The following is a 6000-nucleotide window of genomic DNA, read 5'->3' as shown; positions in this document are numbered from 1 at the left end:
TTTTTTCTCATATTTGTTCGTTATATTATTTTTTTATAATTTTTACTTGCATTGCACATAGTTTCCGTTCTTGTACATATTTCACAATTAAGGCGCATTTCCAGTTTTAACTGTAGCCTATCCCTGTATTGCCATATATAATGTACAAAACATATCAAATCAGTGAATTTTTCAACAAAACAAAGAACAATTTTAATTGTTAAAACAACCTGCCTGTTGCTGCAGAAATTTCATCAGTGTTGATTATCGACTCCAAAAGCATTCGGCAAGTAACTTGCATTCGTAAACTTGTTTCACCGTGGAAATCATCGTGGTAGCTTTTCATGTCCAGTATTTTGAAATAACATGAACTTACTTTTTTTCTCTTTGTGTTTCTGCGTAAGGACTTGGCGACAAAGACGAGATTGGTATAAAAACGACTGCTCCGGGTGAGGCTCGAACTCACAACCTCCGCATGCCTCAACCCTGTTATCAGGGCGGAGTACTGTCTATAAGTACGGCGCGCTAACCGATTGTGCCACCGGAGCAACTGATGCAATTTTCCAACATCTGTTAAAAATCCAGCTTCAAACTAAAATACTTTGAATATATTTCACAGGATATATAACATTCACAATCAGTCATTTCCAAATAATGCACTAATCAAATTGCCTTGTCAGTACTTGTACTTGTAAAGCATTTCAATATCTTGAAGGGCTTCTTCATATTAGCATTCATATTAGCATTCTATACAGAGATCTTCTCTTGGATTTATCAGTGAATTCATATTTTTCTCGAGTAAAATGATACTAAAAGAGTTGTTTTCATTAATCTTTCATCTCATTATTTTATATACGATATTGCATAACATGTAACATGCTATTTTTTGCGAGTTCTAGTAGGCACATTCCTAATTTTGCAGCGTTTCCTTCTCACGTTTAACATTAAGTAAGAAGCTTAATTTGTGGCTGAATATTGTAAAGAAAGAAAAAAGTTACTAAACAGTGATGACAGAACGTAAATGAAAATTAATCAAGAGTATTGTTTTTTATGCTATTAATGATTTATTGATAGACCTATAAAATCTACCTCCAATTTTGAATTTTTTAGTACTTCACTGTATATGTCCACCCTAGTCACACTGATAATTTACTTATCTATAAAAATGCACGTGTGCTTACTCCGAACGACGCAGATTTATGCATCTAGTATTATAATATTGTCTATGTAAATTTTGTACCAGTGACGAATTCAGATTATGGCACACAGAAGTTACCTAGTAGATTGTTTTTGTTGTACATTACTTGCCCGCTCTTTGACCTTGTTTTAAGAAGACCACTTACCATTTCTTAAAGAAAAAAGCTAACGTTATTGCTTTATTTGTTGATAATTCGAATAGGAGGAATGCAATTGTCTTAAAGAGAATCCATTCCAGTTTGAAATAGCAATATTTCCATACTTACATCAATCATGGTTCATGATGTGAAGAAAATGATGAGGTTCTATAAAAGAAAAGTGCTAAAAAATGTTTAAATTATAAACAGTGTCAAGCCGTCAGTTTTGTAGACTACGCCGACGCTTGTCTTAAAGTTTACCCCTGGGGCACGAACGCATGTCTAGGGGCGGATCCAGGATTATTTGAAAGGGGAGGGGTCCGCGGATGCGAAGCTGACCCTACCCCCTCTCTTTGGCGAGGGGTTCGAGACCCGCTTCAAGGGGCCCGAAAATTTTGATTTTAGACGGAAAACGGTGCCATTTGGTACGGTTTGGAACAATGATTCCGCTAGTCAAAATTCTTATTTCAATTGATGTAATTATTTTTATTAATCTTAAGGGGTCAGGACCCACCCCCCCCGACACCCCCCTAAATCCGCCACTGTGTTCTCCGTTTGCATGTTGGTTGCGTGATAAGCACGCACGTGTGATTGTTTAGCATTTTACATAATGCTTCTTAAAAACAAGTCGCTTCATAAAGTTATTGCCGAGTCACTGTCTAGTGAAAAATTTATGCATTTTTCTCCCCCTTGAAAGAACATTGCCACCTTTAGCCTAGGTCCCAACCGAACGTACGGGCTGCTACGTGTGGTCTACGGCCAAAAAAAATGGGGAAAACGTGCGTGAGGAGCACGTCCATCGTGCGACTTTTGGAGGACGCAAACAGCACGTATAAACTTTTCGACATGATCAACAGCCGCTACGTGCGATCTAGCTACGTCCTGGCCGGACGCAAGGAACCTAAAAACCGTGCGTTCAAAATGCAGTTGGGACCTAGGCTTTAATCGTTATACAGGGTGCATGAATGATAGCGCTTGCATGACATACGCGTTTCCGCCTTTAAAACAACGGTAGAACCAATCACGCGATTGTCAATGCCAAGAAAGATGAATGAAATCATACACGCATCTGTAGTTATTTTTGGCCAGAACTATTTTAATAGACCAATCGAACATGACAGCAACGACCCGAACCTTTGAAAAAGACAAAAAGCAATTTAAAAAGGAGACAAGAAGGAGACAGAAAATAGTTTTGTCTTTATCCCCTATGAAATTTGGATTCCGTAACCAAGGCAATCATCTCTTCTGCAAAAAGGAGACGTGATGCTACAACTGCCTACGTCCACACGACGTGCAGACATACCTGGGCTGGCATTCTTTTTTGAGTTCTTCATAACTCAAGAAGACGTATTTAAACATAAATAAATAAATCAATAAATAAGTAAACGTTATGTGTTTTTGGCTGTTTCCAAGCACGAATTATGAGATCAGAACGGAGTTGCTTGTGTTTTTAAGGCACTGAATGCATCACTATACGCGCATTATTTTCGGGACTTTACGGTAGGTGTCACGAGCGAGGGGTGGGGGGGGATTACGGGGGCGCAAGGAACGTAAAACTTTCATATTTCTCTCTGCTAAGCATTTTTTAACCTGGTATTTTTATGCGTTTCTGTATGTGTGTGTGTATTCTTGATTTTGTGTTAAAATATGCAAGGATGCATATGTACATATGAACGTTTGCACGTGGGCATGTGCGTGTGTGAATGGGTCACATCCACATTACTCATTTTACACCATTGAAATGACTTTTTTCTTTACAGTGAGTACCGACTGTCTCCCGGACAATGTAGTTATCTGTCTACGAATCCTTTGCTCTCTTGTGCTAATTTTGATACATATATCAAACCGTGAGTGTAAGAGCAGCACCCCCCCCCCCCCCACACACACACACATTTTCAACCACACTAGGCATAACAGCAAAGAGCAGTGGGACTACGGAAATTTCCCCATGAGGCTTTTCATTTTTTTCCTTTTCTTTTTTTAAATTAAAATTTCACTTTAGATATTTTTTCTGCTCAATATAAGTTTATCTACCCTTGTTCAAATATCTCTCATGGAATATCAACTGGAAAGTGCTTTACTGCGTATCAAGAGTGTGTGCTGGTCTGAAGTACATATTAACCCATAAATTATCTTAATCACTTGAGAATTAACACTGAACATGAAAACGTCTATCACAAAATGAAATAATAAGACATCAAGAAGGAATGTTTATTATTATTTTTTTTCACGAGAAAATGAATCAAATGTCAGTTCTGTTTGTCGTACGAGAGAGTGCGCAAACTACTGAGATTTCAGCCAGCCTAATACGTCGATAATTACTGTTCATGATCAGTTCCCACTGATAAAAATCATAAAGAGGTTTAATCCGGTTGGGGCACCTGAGTGTTTAGAAGAAAGTGTAGGTAAATGGTAACGAAAGAGGGGCACAGGGCGACTCTGTGAAAAACTCTGAAAAGCCGGTTGTGTCAAGCTTCAGAGGCGACGCAGGTCAACCTCTTTCGATGTATTTCAAATTTCCAGATGTGCTGTGGCGGCGATCAACGAGTCTGACGCTCTCCGTGGTTGTGACAGAGTCGTTCCATTAAGATGGTTTGTCTGATCATTATAAATGTTGGCACTGATAAGTCATTTAATGAATCCATGGGGTGCCGTATGGAAATCGGTTGACACGAGGGACGCTGTCCTTTCACCCCCCCCCCCTCCGCCCCGCCCCGCTCTGCTCCCCCTTCTTTCTGTTCTTATACCTCTGAAACTGGTTTAATTGACAGTATTTCACACTTCTGAAAAGAAATTCAAGCACACCTTTTACATACACGGATCTGACACGCGTCCTTCATTGCCTTTTCTTTCTTACACACTCTTTCTCTCCTTTTCTTTCAAAAAGTTTCATGAACACTTTTATATACAAAATATCATCTTATGAAATTTAAAATCCCATAAAATAAATCCTTCTCGCCCGTTGTGACAAACATACTCCCACTACCCCCCCCCCCCCCCCACACACACACACATGCACTTACATATACACATCTATGATACAGGTTGGCCATCTCCCCCCCCCCCCCCCCCCTTCCCTTCCCCCAAATCTGTAGCCTGGAGATCATGGCGACTGGGAAAGCACGTGTCAGACGTTGTCGCGGTGTCGGACAGAGCAATTCGCGACAGGTGGAGTTCAGTGACATCGCACCAAGATGACAGGCGGAGAGTGACAAGTGGCTTCATATCACTCTCCAGTCTGGGGTACACCCGGCTCAGTTCATCAAGATTAAGGGATGTTTTAGCTGTCACTGACAGGCGTGATCTGAGATACTCATTAAGTGTCTGTATGAGACCAGCGTAACTAAATGACAGTCTACCTTATTGGGGTGACGTTTTTAGATGACCTCTTTCCCAGATTGGTTGCAAAATTTGCCAGTTTTGGAAATGCAATTTTTATTCGGGATCCCCTTAATTTTCTTATTTTTAGTTGATTACTCAGACAATAGATTTAGCCTACATTTTAGAACCACATAATCTATGGCAGTCGTGGATCAGATAAATCTCCAGATTATTTGCATTCCAGACTGCCATCTAGTACATTGTGACTGCTACTTGACTTTTTTTAAACCTGCCCTTATTTTAAGCAATTTGAAATTTTGTCATTTTGAAAAAGAAAATGTGTCTGTGAGTAGTTTTTTTTTAAATGTTGTTTGTCTCAACCCCTCTTTAATGAGTGGACTACTATATGCATCATGGTCCAATGTTTACAAAGGCTCAACGTTTCATTTGAAAGGTGTGTTAATTGGAGGGAAAGTGGTAAAGTTGGAGAAAGGAGGAGGTCAGAAAATAGAAATAAATTTAGTTTCGGATACTGGGAACAGCAACGATTGTCATTTTGTAAAAATGATCTAGGAGAGGTGAGTTAAGTGCCCGAATATCGCACCTGACATCCACTTAATTCCCCGGTGTCACGGGGTAGACCACAATATGCCATTAAAGTGAGGTGTCCGCCTCCTTGGCCAATTTACACGTGTAATATATGTATCAGATCAATGAGGAGGGTGCCAGGGTGAAGAGTGGGGAGAGTGACAAGTGACAGATCCTGTTGATCTACAAGGACTTTACCTGTGTATCAGTCGCTGTACTTATATACATGATATGCGTGTAGACCAACGAGAAGTCGCTGCATTTATAATGCATATATATAATACGAAGTAGCTGCACTTTGCATAAATAAATAAATAAATAAATAAATAAATAAAATTTATCGATAAATAATGGTAAAAATAAAACAGATATATAAAAAGTAGCGCCCAAGAACAATGTGAACGGAAGCTTTATGTTTCTTTAAAAAAAAAGCAATTCCTACGCGATCGCAACTCCATTTTTCTACATTAATCAGAAATGGATGACTGATTTCTTCCAACGAGATCTCCTTATTCGCACAGTTGTATATAGACTTGGGTCTGCGCTACGGTGCTTTCAATAATAAGGGGGATGAATCCCACATCATTTTATGTTGATAAAAGAGAGAAGCATCCCAGCGATGCGCCAGTATCTCCCCCCGTAATGTGGAGTATGGGACACATGTGTACACCCGTGGCATTTTAATCATAGATCAAGGTGTTACAACGGCAAAATGGTTTGTATAATAACCAGTCATTAAAATGCGGGCATTAAAATGCCACTTGTTCACGCTTAATTT

General features: G+C 39.5%; 1 non-coding gene across 1 annotated transcript; it reads right to left on the bottom strand.

Annotated features, from left to right (window-relative positions):
- Positions 1-420: 420 nt before the first annotated feature.
- On the bottom strand, positions 421-527 carry Trnai-uau (transfer RNA isoleucine (anticodon UAU)). The gene is made up of 2 exons: positions 490-527; positions 421-456 (listed from the first exon to the last, which is right to left on the bottom strand). It is a non-coding gene; the product is annotated as a tRNA-Ile (tRNA).
- Between the last annotated feature and the right edge of the window lie 5473 nt (positions 528-6000).

The sequence above is a fragment of the Lingula anatina genome, chromosome 5, assembly GCF_051362555.1.
Source record: "Lingula anatina isolate TDL-2025a chromosome 5, LinAna3.0, whole genome shotgun sequence".
NCBI classification, from domain to species: domain Eukaryota; kingdom Metazoa; phylum Brachiopoda; class Lingulata; order Lingulida; family Lingulidae; genus Lingula; species Lingula anatina.
This window is presented reverse-complemented; position numbering and strand designations above follow the sequence as displayed.